This window comes from Scyliorhinus torazame, chromosome 3, assembly GCF_047496885.1.
Source record: "Scyliorhinus torazame isolate Kashiwa2021f chromosome 3, sScyTor2.1, whole genome shotgun sequence".
Classification (NCBI taxonomy): Eukaryota; Metazoa; Chordata; class Chondrichthyes; order Carcharhiniformes; family Scyliorhinidae; genus Scyliorhinus; species Scyliorhinus torazame.
Window position 1 is genome coordinate 313,657,422 of NC_092709.1, and position 15,935 is coordinate 313,673,356.

The 15,935-nt window shown below is 46.7% G+C and overlaps 1 protein-coding gene across 1 annotated transcript in view; it reads right to left on the reverse strand.

Moving 5' to 3' along the window:
- The window catches only part of fgfrl1a (fibroblast growth factor receptor like 1a), a 444,882-nt gene extending 440,590 nt beyond the window's left edge, over positions 1-4,292 (reverse strand). The window contains exon 1 of the mRNA XM_072497559.1: positions 4,138-4,292. The gene's annotated coding sequence lies outside the window, so the exon portion shown is untranslated. The remainder of the gene's footprint in view (positions 1-4,137) is intronic.
- Between the last annotated feature and the right edge of the window lie 11,643 nt (positions 4,293-15,935).

Below are 15,935 nucleotides of genomic sequence, written 5' to 3' on the forward strand. Positions count from 1 at the left end.
GGAGTGAACTTGCCTCCAAATAACAAATGCCCCCAACTCCCCCCCCCCACCCCCCCACCGCCACTTTAAATGACAGAAGTAATCAAGATAGGGATGACATGTCAGAAATTCTGCTTGTAGAAGGGCTAACAATGCAGGAGGACTGTTGGTGATTTATCCTTTAAATTCCGCCTGGGATGAACGGAAACTGGTTAATGTGCTCGCTCTCTCTCCACCATCAAACTACCAGACGGACATTCAGACAGTGACTAGCAAAGGCTGGAGCTCAAATTCCAGGGGACTTCCTGCTGAATTTGGGCAGTGCAGATATTTAACGTTAATTGTTGGCAGCGCACGGCTCCGTTTTCGCTGGCGTTATTTCACAAAGACGGGCTGGCTGATTTCATTGTGGAAACATTTCGTCGCACGAGTTTAATTGACTGCAAACCCATTGCTGCCGGGGCAATTACACGAGGGGGAAAAAAAGATGCATTGAGAAAGGGGCAAGCTGCCGATTTTTAATAGCATAGGCCTGTGCCATGAACATCCAGAGGGATGAAGCCGAGGAACACTCCAGTTCAAAACTATACTGCTGCAGTTATTTGATTTCAGGAAGTTGTCCTTCGTACTGATGCTTGCGAACAAGAAATACTACAATTTCCCATTGTAAAACGCAGTCTTTACCAATGTAACCTGATTATTATGCAGAACTGGCCCAGCTGAAGTCAAGGACCTGGCACATTCCAGGCAATCAGCATTAAAATAACGCATTGCATGTTATCCCATGCACGCTCTAACCTATGTGTTATCACCCGCAGAGTGCTTCTGCATACGCAGTGCGCTCTTATCTCCAGAACAAGCCCGGTTAAAACGCTGTGACTATGCATTAACAACAGTATCGCTTGTAACTAAAATAGTTCATGTGGCCAATCATAGGAATGTCTTGTGTGCTGCACAGCTACGCGATATGCAATTACATGTAACAGATCAGAGTATACAGTTCTCCTAAAAATGGTAACTGTACCATAGCTTTCTATAATATAGAGTTATAGCATATACATTTAACTAACTAGATAAAGTTATGGTACCATCATTATATGTCATGAACAAAGAACAAAGAAAAGTACAGCACAGGAACAGGCCCTTCGGCCCTCCAAGCCCGTGCCGACCATGCTGCCCGACTAAACTACAATCTTCTACACTTCCTGGGTCCGTATCCCTCTATTCCCATCCTATTCATGTATTTGTCAAGATGCCCCTTAAATGTCACTATCGTCGCTGCTTCCACCACCTCCTCCGGTAGCGAGTTCCAGGCACCCACTACCCTCTGTGTAAAAAACTTGCCTCGTACATCTACTCTAAACCTTGCCCCTCGCACCTTAAACCTATGCCCCCTAGTAATTGACCCCCTCTACCCTGGGGAAAAGCCTCAGACTATCCACTCTGTCTATGCCCCTCATAATTTTGTAGACCTCTATCAGGTCGCCCCTCAACCTCCGTTGTTCCAGTGAGAACAAACCGAGTTTATTCAACTGCTTCTCGTAGCTAATACCCTCCATACCAGGCAACATTCTGGTAAATCTCTTCTGCATTCTCTCTAAAGCCTCCACATCCTTCTGGTAGTGTGACGACCAGAATTGAACACTATACTCCAAGTGTGGCCTAACTAAGGTTCTATACAGCTGCAACATGACTTGCCAATTCTTATACTCAATGCCCCGGCCAATGAAGGCAAGCATGCCGTATGCCTTCTTGACTACCTTCTCCACCTGTGTTGCCCCTTTCAGTGACCTGTGGACCTGTACACCTAGATCTCTCTGACTTTCAATACTCTTGAGGGTTCTACCATTCACTGTATATTCCCTACCTGCATTAGACCTTCCAAAATGCATTACCTCACATTTGTCTGGATTAAACTCCACCTGCCATCTCTCTGCCCAAGTCTCCAAACAATCTAAATCCTGCTGTTAAATATTGAACAAACAACGAAAGTATACAGAATGTTAACATCTGACTATCTTACAATATCGGACTGTACATACAGGCAAATCTGAGTCGTTTAACGGTTCTGAGGTTAGATTGTTCGTTAACAGTAATAATTTACATTATGAACAAATTTAGGATGAATAACACCATTTCTTTAAAACCTGTTGCTGGCATATTTGATGTTAAACAGGTTCTGATCTGATGCGGAAAAACTTCAATTTTATTAATCAAGGTTATTCCGTCTATATTGTAAATCATCAGGAAGGTATTCTGGATATCAATTTGGTTTCTAATACCTCGTAATTCCGGTTCAATATGTACCAATGTGAGATGTCTTTAAGAACCATAACCATATATCACCTCAGTTTCCAGATAATCATGGATTTTAATAGGAAGAACTTCTTATTAATTTTTTAACGTACCTTTTCTCCTTTGGGAAATAGTGGGGAAGTGGTGGCAAGATTCTATTTTTTAATACCATCGGACCGAAACTCATGTCTACTGAGACAATAGACTGTGTGGAGTTTGCCCATTCTCCCTGTGTCTCCATGGGTTTCCTCTGGGTGCTCTGGTTTCCTCCCACAGTCCAAAGACGTGCAGGTTAAGTGGATTGGCACTGGTAAAATTGACCCGCAGGTGAAGTGGGGTTACCGGGATTGGGTGGGGGAGTGTGCCTTGGTTAGGGTGCTCTTTCAGAGGGTTGGTACAGGCTCGATGGACCGAATGGCCTCCTTCTGCACTGTCTGGGTTCTTTGATTCTCTGAACAGCCAATCTTCTCTTTAACACAATGGGCAGTCACACAGAACTGGCCGAATGATTACAATAGTCTGTGGCAAACTCCACACAATCTGAACTACAGTTCCTTTTGCCAATGTATTTTACCCAGGATACGTCACCAAGGTGCTCTCCAAACTCCCCGAGTCCAAGGACGTTAGGTGTATTCCAATCTGAACGCCACGTTCCAGGGGCTTGTTACACACCAACCACTCCCTCTAATAACACATTGTTAAGGTGTCACAAGCTGTGTTTTACACGAAAACTCACGTTCATTAATCATATGTTTGCGTCAATCTTTCATTGTTGCTCTGTCAATTTGTTAAAATTGACCTTGTCCAGAATTGCTTCGCATTTATTCTCTTGCGCGCAAAATGTATTATTACACTGGAAGGGGCGGGGGGGGGGGGGGGCTTCTAAACCCACACAGTAGGAAAAAAACTGCCGTCAGCCACACAAATATAGACACGTTCATAGGGACACATTCAATCACACATGGCATAAACTTACAGACACATCCAGTCATGTGTGCACAAATTCACATATACATTCAATCACATGTGCACACCTACTTACACACACATTCAAACATGCATGCACACATTTACACATGCGTGCATACATACTCACACACCACTTTCACTCATATGTACATGTACTCACACACATATCAATCCCAGATTGAGACACATTCCAAAAACACAACATGCATTTCTCCAGACACGCATGCATGCACACGTATAACATAGTGGTTATGTGACTGAATTAGCAATCTAGCCGATCTTGGCTAATAACCAAGGGGTATGAGTTCAAATCCCTGCATGGCAGCTGGGGAATATATTGGTGACCACAAAGTTGGTGGGTTATCATGAAACAGCCCACCAGATGCAGGGAATTGTGGAAGGAAACTTGCCCTTGGTCTAGTTGTGACTCCAGATCCACTGCAATGTGGTTGATTCTGAAACCCTCTCAATTGTAGAATAAATGTATAACACTGGACCAATTCAAGGAGCTAGTTGACCACCACCCTCTAGTAGACAATAAATGCTGGACTATGCGAGCAACGCTGATCCAAACAGATATCTAAAGGCACAGCCCATTCAAACACACATCAAAAGCACTTATACATTTAGAGGAACAGACTAACTCAGGAATTCGTCCGAAAAGATAGATCCAGGCACACCAGCAGATGGGCATGCCCAGACTCCTGGAGAGACACATAGAGTAAACACAAGCGTTAAACATCGGATCGGAGAGGAACTCGCACGGGCATTCATTGGCTTTTGTGTTAGAACATAGCGCCTCCCTTGTCTTTCCCTTGTAATATTCCCAGCTCGAACTGTTCACGCAATCTAGATTAGATTATTTATAAAACAGGTCAGTAAGACAAAATGTACCTTGAGTAATCCACATCATTAAACGAATCAGCTTAGTCTGATCTAGCGGCTCCTAGTTTAACGGTAGGGAGAGGTTAAGTGACACACAGCAGACTCTCGATCCTCCTTTTGCTCCTGTCTGCTCCATTGCAGCCTGCTTGAAGTTTTCCACTAGTTTCGGACCATGAAGAGAGGAACACCTGCAAACAGCTGCAGACGGTTACATTCCGCCTCCTACCGGCGTGTGGCTGGAAGAACAGGCCGGCGTGCTTGCCGAGTGCTCAACCCCGGACAAAAAACAGCGCGCTCTCAGACAGATTGTGAAACTCAAAACAAGCTCAAAGTGAACTTGCATTGATAACCTTTTAACCTCGTTGTTCTTTCTTAGTAAACCATTTCATCTTTTAAATGGAACCAGCGAAGGGCTCGCCCATTTAAGGCAGAGATGAGGAGGAATTCCTTCTCTCAAAGGGGAGTGGATCAGTAGATTTCTTTAAGGCAGAGAGCTGAGAGGCTGGGTCTTTAAGTCTATTCAAGGCTGAGATAGACAGATTTTTAATCAGTATGGGAATTGAGAGATACGAGGATAAGGTGGGAAAATGGAGTTGAGGATTAGATCCGATCAGCCATGATCTCATTGTATGGCGGGCCAGATGTGATGGGCCGAAAGGCCGACACCTGCTCCTCCATTTTACGGTCTTACGATATAATGTTTAAGACACTCGAAGCTGCATGGCCACCGCTACTGATTAGCTGAAACTAAAGATGGTATCAGCCATACAGTACTCAAGATTGCGGAGTTGTTTTGTACATGTTTTGGGAGTCAGGTGTTGTGACTCTGATTCCTCCAGTCCTACACGCCTCTGAGAACTCTGTGTTCCTCCACCTCTGGACTCTTGTCCACTTCCCTACTCCCTTTGCCCCACAATTGACAACCGTGCGTTTTAGCATTTCTGGCCACAAGCTCCGTTTTCCCCTCCTTAAACCCCTCCCGCAGTCCACTATCCTCACAACTCCTGTGAGATTAAAGGCTAAATCCTTGGCCATGGTTTTAGACATGAGTCTGCTTCTTTGACACCGTGTAAATACTTGTCTGAACGAAACTCCAGCCTTGGGCTGTTTTGCTGCAATAAAGGCACTACATCAATGCACATTCTTGTTGTTTTTCCACATAAATCTAATACCAGTGGTCATATCACATTGCGATTATATTTTATATTTTTCATTTATGGTGTGTTCCAGTGCCTGTAACAAAAACAATGTTGTTTTTCACCTTCCAGCCAGAGGATCGCGATGTCTAGGCTGTTAATTACCATCAGATGACTGTTAGGAAATCTTTAAATACTTTAAAAAAATATAATTAAACATGACATTTGTGTAAAGAAAATATGGAGCCTGCTTGTCCAAGAGGGAGAAAAAGTGTTGCCCAAAAAGTTCATGGAAAGTTTACTTTGTCAACACTGAGTAAACTGGAGCACTCATATAACCATCAAATCACAGCACTGCAATCAGGTAACACAGCAACTCACGAAGGCGCCTTCAAAAGTACCTTCCAAACGCACAACCTCTGCCACCTAGAAGGTCAAGGGCAGCAAATACATGGGAACACTGCCACCTGCAAGTTCCCGAATATTCCCCAATAAACCAAGGTTTATTCTGGAGTTTCACTCCCTACTGAAGGCCAGGTCTGAGGCGTTCAAGATAGGGGACCCTGACCTATACAAGAAATCCAGCTATGACCTCTGCAATGTCATCAGGGATGCCAAGATACAATATTAGACCAAGCTAGAGTCACAGACTAGCGACACGGACTCTCGTCGGTTGTGGCAAGGCTTAAACAACATAATGGGCTAAAACGCAAAGCCGCGTAGAATCTCTGGCAGCAGCGCACTCCTCCCCGATGAACTCAATGCATTCTGTGCTCGCTTCGATTAGGAAACCATCAAACCGCTGTACTGCCCCAGAACTATCAGACACACCCATACCCACTGTCACAGCTTCTGAAATCAGATCGGCCTTCTTGAAAGTGAACCCTCGGAGTGCGAAGGGTCCCTGGTCGTGCACTCAGATCCTGCGCGGACCAACGGGTGGATGTGTTCATGGACATCTTCAACCTGTCCCTACTCCGTTCCGAGGTTCCCATCTGCTTCAAGAAGACCACCATCATGCCGTTGCCAAAGAAGAATCAGGCAACGTGCCTCACCAACTACCGTCCGGTGGCCCTGACATCGATCATCATGAAGTACTTCGAGAGGTTGGTCATGAACTTAATCAATTCCTTACTCCCAGAATGCCTTGATCCACTACAATTCACATACTGGCACAACTGGTTCACAGCAGACGCCACCTCCCTGGCCCTCCACTCATCCCTGGAGCATCTCGATAACAAGGACTCCTATACCTGACTCATATTCATTGACTACAGCTCCGACTTCAACACCATAATCCCAGTTAAGCTCATATCAAAGCTCCAAAACCTAGGATTTGGCTCCTCACTCTGCAACTGGATACTTGACTTTCAGACCTATAGACCACAATCAGTAAGGATAAACATCGCCTCCTCCACGATAGTCCTCAATACCAGGGCCCTGCAAGGCTGCGTATTAGCCCCTATACTCCCTATACACACACAATTGTGTGGCATCCTATCTGGCTGCATCACAGCCTGGTATGGCAACTGCTCGGCCCAAGACTGTAAGAAATTACAGAGAGTCGTGAACACAGCACAGCCATCATGCGAACCCACCTCCCATCCATTGACTCTGTCTACAAAGCTTCTGCTGCCTTGGGAATGTGGACAGCATAATCAAAGACCCCTCCCACCCGGGCTATTCATGCTTCCAACTTCTTTCATTGGGCAGGAGATACAAAAGTCTGAGAACACGCACTGCCAGATTCAAAAACAGCTTCTTTCCCACTGTTACCAGACTCCTGAATGACCCTCTGATGAACTGAACTGATCTCTCTACGCATCTTCTCTACTGAGTAGTACTGCACTCCTGTATGCTTTACCCGATGCCTGTGTCTATATATTTACATTATGTATTTATGTATGTCCTATGTTTTTGTTTCATGTGTGGAAGGATCTGCCTGGACTGCACGCAGAACAATACTTTTCACTGTACCTCGGTATACGTGACAATAAGCAAATCCAAATCCAAATACTTCCAAGTCACACACTATCCTGACGTGGAAATATATTGGCGTTCCTTCACTGTCGCTGGGACAAAATCCTGTAACTCCCTTCCTATCAGCACATTGGGCATACCTATGCCTCAGGGACTGCAGCGGTTCAAGACCACCAGCTTCTCAAAAGCAATTAGGGATGGCAATTAAAAATGCTCACATAACCAGTGACACCCACATCCCGTTTAAAGAACCAATTTTTAAATATGCATTGGTATCTGAGAGTTTAATTTTGTTGCAGTTCTGATTTCAATTAATCCATGGATTGAGCGCAATGCAAAAGCAAACTTTATGCAATTTCAAAAGCATTTGCCAACCAAAGGTTACGGTTCCACTCTATCCTTTGAAAGTTAAAGGATCCCGTGGCCTAATTTTAAAGAAGAGGAGTTGAGATCTCTCCAGTGACCTGACCAATATGTTGCCCCTTAATCAACAGATAAGACATTATCATGTCATTATCATATTGCTATGTCTATGACCTTGCTGTGCACAAATGGATTATGATTTTCCCTGCATAATATCAGTGACTAAACTCCAGATGCATTTCATTTGTTGTAAAATACATTGGGGCATCCTGAATGGTGAACCTACTTTATAATTTCCTTTTTTCTTCCTTCCATCACTGGGAATTGACTTGTTATTTGTAACAACATAAACATAAACCCTAACAACAACTTGCATGTATGATAGCACCCTTAATATTAGAAACATCTCAATGATAAAAACAGAAAATGCTACAAATACTCAGCAGGCCAGGTAGCATCTGTGCAGTGAAACAGTGTTAAGATTTCAGTTGATGACCTGAGGCCTGGCCTATTAACTCAGTTACTCGCTCCACAGATGCTGCCCAATCTGCTGAGTATTTTCAGCATTTTCTGATTTCTTTTCAGATTTCCAGCATTTGTGGCATTTTGCTTCAAGGCTCATCACAGGAACATTATGAAACGGAATTTGACACTAAGTTAAATAAGGTGGTATTACGGTAGATAAATCTAGCTCAGCTAAGAAAGGTAGGCTTTCAGGAATATCTTAAAGGAAGGAAGAGAGAGAAGGAGGCAGCGAGGTACAGGGAGGAAAATCCAAATGCCTAGGCCTAGCTGCTGAAAGCAGTAACCAATAGTTGAGCAATTCAAATCAAGGTGCATAAGGTCAGGATTAGAGAAGTACAGGTCTTTTGGAGGGTTTTAGGGACGGAGGAGGATATAGAGATAGGGAGGGGCACTGTAGATTTGGGCTTCAGGCTGCTACATTTTGACACCACAGGGAAAGTGACCTTAATGTAGTACAAAACCTGGTTTGAGAAAGGTTGACATGGGACCCGTTGCATTTTCTGGGCACAAAGATGTGCCGGTTAGGTGGATTGACATGATAAATTGCCCCATAGGGTGGGGTTGCAGGAAGAGGCCGGGAAGTTGGCCCTGGGTAGGGTGGGCTTTCGAAGGGTCGGTGCAGACTCGATGGGCTGAATGGCCTCCTTCCGCACTATAGGGATTCTATGATTCTCTGACAGACACTTCCACTAGTGTATGTGCCAGTTTGTCTTCTGATCCTAAGAACTTGCTTTGCAGCAAGGCAGCATATGCTGGATTTAATCTTTGTAATGCAACCTTAGCAGAAAAACGATCTGCGCTATGTGAAAGGGGAGCACAAGAAGAAGATACAGACTGGCACTTAGGGTGGGGAAGGGGGAAGGGAAATGAAAATCAAATAGCTTTCGCCTTTGATGCTATGGTAACCACTCCCATTGTATTATATTCCATGACATTGTTGTCATTTAGTCACTCCTGACCCCCAACTTATCCCTGACCTTCTAGTTTGCCCAACCTGTCACTTCACAACATAAATACCATCATATTTTAATCTACCCCCGATTCTGATTAAGAGTCTTATTGGGCTCTGGCCTTGGGTGACTGTGTGGAGTTTGCACGTTCTCCCCGTATCTAGGTGCTCCAGGTCCCGCAGTTCATAGACCATGCAAAAAACTCCCCTTGGTGTCCAAAGATGGGCAGGTTAGGTTACACTGTTGCGGGAACGGGGCGGGGGAGTGTGCCTGGCTAGCGTGTTCTTTTGGAGGGTCAGTGCAGACTCGATGGGCTGAATGGCCTCCTTCTGCACTGTAGGGATTCTATGATTCTTTGACTCAAAACACTAACTTTGTCTCTCCAGAGATGGTGCATTTTAGCATTTTCTGTTTCTATCTCAGTACCACAGTGTCAGACTGGAATTTGTGGTTAGGTACCTGGGGTGACATTTGAAACCCCAACATTGTGAGTTGGAGGCACATTTGCTACCAATTGACAAATGCACAGCAGGTAAGTCTTTTTTTAAATAAAATTTTAAACTACTCAATTATTATTTTCCAATTAAAGGGCAATTTGGCGTGGCCAATTCACCTACACTGCACAACTTTTTGGGTTGTGGGGGTGAGACCCACACAGACATGGGGAGAATGTGAAAACTCCACATGACCCGGGGCCGGGATTGAACCCGGTTCCTCAGCGCCGTGAAATTGCAGTGCTAACCACTGCACCACCGTGCCGCCCTTGCGCAGAAGGTAACCCATTCTGTTTTGTCCCTAACTTTTAAATTGCAAAACTCATTCAGGGCGGCATGGTAGCACAGTGGTTAGCACTGTTGCTTCACCGTGCCAGGGTCCCGGGTTCGATTCCTGGCTTGGGTCACTGTCTGTGCGGAGTCTGCACGTTCTCCCTGTGCCTGCGTGGGTTTCCTCCGGATGCTGCGGTTTCCTCCCCCAAGTCCCGAAGGACGTGCTTGTTAGGTGAATTGGACATTCTGAATTCTCCCTCAGTGCACCTGAACAGGTGCCGGAGTGTGGTGACTGGGGGCTTTTCGCAGTAACTTCATTGCAGTGTTAATGTTCGCCAACTTGTGACAATAAAGATTATTATTATTCATTGAGTAGACTGTGATTCTGCAGACACAAATCAATTAAACAGCCACAGCAGAAGTCACAAACTGAATGAGTGCAGGGAAAACCTGCCTTATTAATGGGAAACATCAATAAAGAATATTAAATAAAATAATGAAACAAAAAGTGGACCACATGGATACAAACCTAAATACTGACAAATTGAATGAAGCTGAAAATGAAGCAAAGGATGCAAAGCCAGCATTCTAATGTGGGGCCATTTTCAGAGACCACTGAGTGAACAGGGGCTGGGAGAAAAGTCACTCGCCCATTACCAGAGGTAGACTTTGAGACTCAGCTGAATCCCAGTAGCAGAAGAGATAAATGCTGAGACCTTCAATACCATGTGTGTTCCATCCAAAACCCAAGTAGTTGTTGTGTTATGCTGCTTCGCATAACACAGGCTGCTACTGATGCAGTCTTAATGAAAGGATGCTCCAGACTCTGAAATGAGTTCAACGTGTTTATTGAACTATTAACACAGTTCTCAAATGAGTTTGACTCTCTGCTCATCTAACTGTAGTAACTCAGTCTTGTACCAGCTTGCTGTAAGTCACATGCTGGGGTGTGATGCTGCTGATCACCCCTGTCTAACTCTCTAGATGTCTGTCTGTGGAAAGAGGCAGGGTGTGAGTGCCTCATCCCTTTTATAGTGTTTATGTCATGCCCCCGTGTGGTGATGCCACCTCTGAGTGTCCTGACTGCCCATTGGTTGTGTCCTATTCTGAGTGTTCACTGGTTGTATGTTTGTGCGTCATGACATCTTCCCCCCCTTTTTTTTTGTTCAGATGTATATACATGTGAATGTCTAATGTGACTGACTGAGAACAGAACAAACAAAACAAATGCTCATAAGTCCAGTCTCTGAGGCTTGCGTCTGATCCTCGTCGACCGCCGCAGAGGTGGTGGAGGGGATGACGGTGTCTTGACAGGCGAGTGGGAGGCACAACTGGTGGCCTCGCGGTTCGAGGGGTCTGGAGGTGGCAATTCGACAGGTGGAAATGGAGGGGAAAGTGATTGTGGGAAAGCAACTTTTCACAGTGCCCTTCAATTCCTTCGCACAATGGAGCCATCAGCCATATGTATGACATAGGATCTGGGCGCGGCCTGTCGAATAACGACAGCCGGAGCAGACCACCCACCATCCGGCATCTTGATCCTGACTGTGTCTGCCAGGGATAGCACGTCCAGATCGGTTCGGTGGCATGTGCGTCATAGCCCTGCTTCTGGCTGTCGCGAAGCTGCTGCACATTCAGCAGGACCGGGAGGTGATCAAGGTTGGGCAGGTGTATGGCTGGAAGCATCGTCCACGGGTCCCTGTTCATTAGCAGTTGAGCTGGCGACATGCCAGTGGACAAGGGAGTCGCCCGGTACGCAAGTAGTGCAAGGTGTATGTCGGAAACGGAGTCCAAGGCCTTGCGAATGTGCTGCTTAACGATGTGCACCCCTTTTTCGACTTTGCTATTTGACTGCGGATAGCGCGGACTGGAGGTGACATACCTGAAATTGTAGCTCTTGGCAAACGTGGACCATTCTCGACTGTGGAAGCACGGGCCATTGTCGCTCATGACGGTGTTCGGTATGCCATGCCGTGAGAATGTCTCTTTACATGCTTTGATTCCGGTCCGTGAGGTGAGGTCTGGCAGCTTCAGCACCTCAGGATAGTTCGAAAAGTAATCAATGATTAAGATATAGTCACGACCATTCGCGTGGAATAGGTCAATGCCAACCTTGGACCACGGAGAGGTCTCTAGGTCATATGGTTGGAGCTCTGCGCTGGTTGGAACCTCTGACAGGTTTCGCAGTTCAGGACCATGTCCATGATGTCCTGGTTGATGCCGGGCCAGTAGACAGCTTGCCGGGTCCTGCATCTGAACTTTTCTACTCCCAGGTGTCCCTCATGAATCTGGTGCAGCACCATGCTCTGGAGATGTAGCGGGATGACTATCCTGTCCAGCTTGAGCAGGATGCCATCAATCAGCGTCAGGTCGTCCTTGACGTTGTAGAATTGAGGGCATTGCCCTTTCTGCCAGCCATTGCCGAGGTTGTGGATGACTCGCTGCAACAGGGGATCTTTGGCTGTCTCTGCTCAGATGAGAACGATCTTCTCATCTGTTGCCGGGAGAGTGCTTACACACAGTTGTACCTGCAATTCAATGTGCTGGATGATCTCCAGTGGTTCACTGGGTGAATTGATGGAGCGGGACAATGCATCGGCGATGATGAGCTCCTTGCCAGGTGTGTACACCAAATTGAAATCATACGTCTGGAGTTTGAGCAGAATTCTCTGCAAACGAGGCGTCATGTCGTTCAGGTCCTTTTGGATGATGTGGACCAGAGGCCTATGATCTGTCTCAACAGTAAATGTTGGCAAGCGGTAAACATAATCATGAAATTTGAGGATGCCGGTGAGAAGACCTAAACACTCCTTCTCAATCTGCGCATATTTGGTCTCAGTGGGTGTCATTGCCCGTGACGCTTATGATACTGGTACCCAGGATGACATGTCATCTCTTTGAAGCAACACCGCCCCAATGACATCCTGACTCGCATCTGTGGATATCTTGGTCTCTCGGTCTGTGTCAAAGAATGCAAGGACGGGTGCAGTGGTAAGCTTGGCTTTCAGCTCCAGCCACTCTGTTCGGTGCTCCGCCTTCCACTCAAAGACGGTTGATTTTTTTCACCAGGTTGCGTAGGGCCGTGGTGTGTGAGGCCAAATTCAGGATGAACTTGCCAAGGAAATTGACCATTCCCAGAAAGCGCAGTACTGCCTTCTTGTCCTTGGGGACTTTCATTGCCTCGATGGCTTTAATTTTGTCTGTTTCCGGGCGCACAAGTCGCAACATCTGATCGCCCAGGAACTTCAGCGTGGATGTCCCAAAACAGCACTTGGACCTGTTTAGCTGGAGGCCATGTTCATGTATGCATTGGAATACTTTCTTGAGTTGCGACACATGTTCCTCTGGGGTTGTGGACCAGATTATGATATCGTCAACGTAGACACAAACACCTTCTTTTCCCTCCATCATCTGTTCCATGATGCGATGGAAAATCTCTGATGCCGAGATGATGCCAATTCGCATTCTATTGTAGCAGAATCTGCCAAAAGGCGTGTTGAAGGTGCAGAGCCTTCTGCTGGAATCTTCAAGCTGGATTTGCTGAAATCCTTGGGATGCATCCAATTTTGTGAAGAAGCGCACATGTGCCATCTCACTCGTGATTTCTTCCCTCTTCGGGATGGGGTAATGTTCCCGCATAATGTTTTTGTTTAGATCCTTGGGGTCAATGCAGATGCGTAGGTCCCCCGAAAGCTTCTTTATGCACACCATCAAGCTGACCCAGTCGGTTGGTTTAGTGACCTTGGAAATGATGCCTTTTTGTTGTAGACTCATGAGCTCTGCCTTCAGGCGCTCTCTCAGTGGAGCAGGGACTCGTCGGGGTGCGAGGACCACTGGCTTGGCATCAGTACCCAGTAGAATCTTATACTCGTACGGCAGCGTGCCCATCCTGCTAAATACATCTGGGTACTGGGTTAGGATGTCGTTGATGCTGGCCTGAAGATCCGAATGGGACGGCGTTGTGGTGTAGACCCTTTGAATGAGGTTCAGTTGCTTGCAGGCATGCGCACCTAGCGGGGACACCCTGTCTGGTTTAACAATCTCAAAGCGCTAGCTTGCTTGTGTGTGTCGACTGGACACCTGCAGATGGCAGGACCCTAGTGCCTTGATTGCGTTTCCATTGTAGTCCAGGAGTTTGCAGGCAGCTGGAAGGATTGTGGGGGGCTTCTTGATTCTCTTGAAGTCCACCTGCGAAATCAGGTTGACGGAGGCACCTGTGTCCAGTTCGAACTGGATGGGGCAGTGGTTGACCTTCATCACTGCATGCCATTCGTCCTCGGAATCCACGGCCAGGATTGATTGGACTCGAGATGTGTCCGGTGTGGCGTATTCGCACTTCGTAATAATGCCCACTCGGTAAGTGTTGTCTAGGTATTCGTCATCTGGATCCGTCACACTGCCTGGATCAGAGTCATGCATTCGGTGTTGCACACTTCTGATGCGCCGCTGTCGGAATTGGGAGCGCTGGCTCCTGACTGATGGTGCAGATCTGCACAGGGCTGCATAGTGGTTTGGTTTCCCACAATTTAAACAGCGTTTGCCTCTTGTCGGGCAGTTTTTTAAAAAATGGGCAGTGCCGCAGTTCGCACATGTCATGATGTTGGAGTCATGCCGCTCAGTGCGTCGTTGCGCATGCGCGGTGCGGTTCTCGGACGTCTGCACCTGCGCAGAGCGGCTTTCAGCCACTTTGTGTTCCCGATCGCATTGCGCATGTGTCGGGCCCCGAGAAGAGCGCGCAAAATGGCCGCTTTCGTCAATGTGGAGGCGCTGCATCCGGGAGATGGCCTGAACACTCTCCACCTCGTGGGAGACTTGTTTTTCACTTTCTGCTGTTTTGTACTGTGAATAGCGATTTGTAGAGTGCTCATGCACAGTACACATTTCAATCGCGACTGGCAGGGTCATGTGCTTGATTTTCAACAATTGCTCTTGCAGAGGATCAGAGTGGACTCCAAAAATGATTTGGTCTCTGATCATGCAGTCAGTGATATCACCGAAGTTGCAGGATTGCGCTAGCAGTCCAAGGTTAGTTAGATAGGAGGTGAAGGATTCGTCTTTACCTTGCATCCTCTGCTTGAAGATGTAGCGCTCGAAGATTTCATTGGTGTCCACCTTGCAGTCGCTGTCGAATTTGTCCAGGATGGTTTGGTGCTTCATTTTGTCCTGTCCTTCGGAAAAGTGAAAGGAGTTGAAGATCTCTATCGCATGGTCACCCGTAGAAGAGCTATCTACTGAGCATTGATCGCACCATTGAGGTCGGATGCTTCCATGTATAGTTGAAATTTCTGCTTGAATGATCGCCAGTTGGCACTAAGATTGCCGGTGGTCCTGAGCTGATGAGGAGCCTGAATCTTGTCCATTGTGCCTGTATTCAGTAGCTGGTTGTCACGGATCTTGCTGAGTTGAACTAAATAGATTGAACAGTATCATGTGTTATGCTGCTTCGGATAACACAGGCTGCTACTTGATGCTACACTGTCTGTGTGGAGTCTGCACGTCCTCCCCGTGTGTGCGTGGGTTTCCTCCGGGTGCTCCGGTTTCCTCCCACAGTCCAAAGATGTGCAGGTTAGGTGGATTGGCCGTGCTAAATTGCCCTTAGTGTCCAAAAGTGCCCTTAGTGTTGGGTGGGGTTGCTGGGTTATGGGGATAGGGTGAAGGTGTTGACCTTGGGTGGGGTGCTCTTTCCAAGAGCCAGTGCAGACTCGATGGGCCGAATGGCCTCCTTCTGCACTGTAAATTCTATGATAATCTATGATAGATGAACCAACACGGTTGCGGATGGTACAACGTGTTTATTGAACTATTAACACAGTTCTCAAATGAGTTCGACTCTCTGCTAATCTAACTGTAGTAACTCAGTCTAACTGTACCAGCTTGCTCTAAGCCACGTGCTGGGGTGTGATGCTGCTGATCAACCCTGTCTAACTCTCTAGATGTCTGTCTGTGGAAAGAGGCAGTGTGTGAGTGCCTTAGGGCAGCACGGTAGCATTGTGGATAGCACAATTGCTTCACAGATCCAGGGTTCCAGGTTCGATTCTGGCTTGGGTCACTGTCTGTGCGGAGTCTGCACATCCTCCCCGTATGTG